This window comes from Penaeus monodon, chromosome 15 (assembly GCF_015228065.2).
Source record: "Penaeus monodon isolate SGIC_2016 chromosome 15, NSTDA_Pmon_1, whole genome shotgun sequence".
NCBI classification, from domain to species: Eukaryota; Metazoa; Arthropoda; class Malacostraca; order Decapoda; family Penaeidae; genus Penaeus; species Penaeus monodon.
Window position 1 is genome coordinate 36,416,989 of NC_051400.1, and position 306 is coordinate 36,417,294.

Here is a 306-nt window from a genome sequence, read left to right on the forward strand (position 1 = left end):
CGGTCATGAGGTATTTGGCAGGAGGGAACCTTTTGAAAATAAGTAAATTAGGCCTATCTGAGAAAAAAAAATAAGCAGGAATTGTTTTTTTTTTTAGGTCGGTCTTCCCCTCTTACTTCACCACAGGATTCTCCAGGATAGGCCTACATCGGATTTTTTCTTTTCTTTTTCTTTCGTAAGCTTGTTCCGGATTCCGTAGGCTCTCGGAGTGTCCTTGGCATCCTCTCAATGTCGAAATGTGCAACGATTTCCCTCTTCCTCTTCTTCTTGATTTTTTTTTTTTTGTGGGGTGGAGGGAATAGAAGG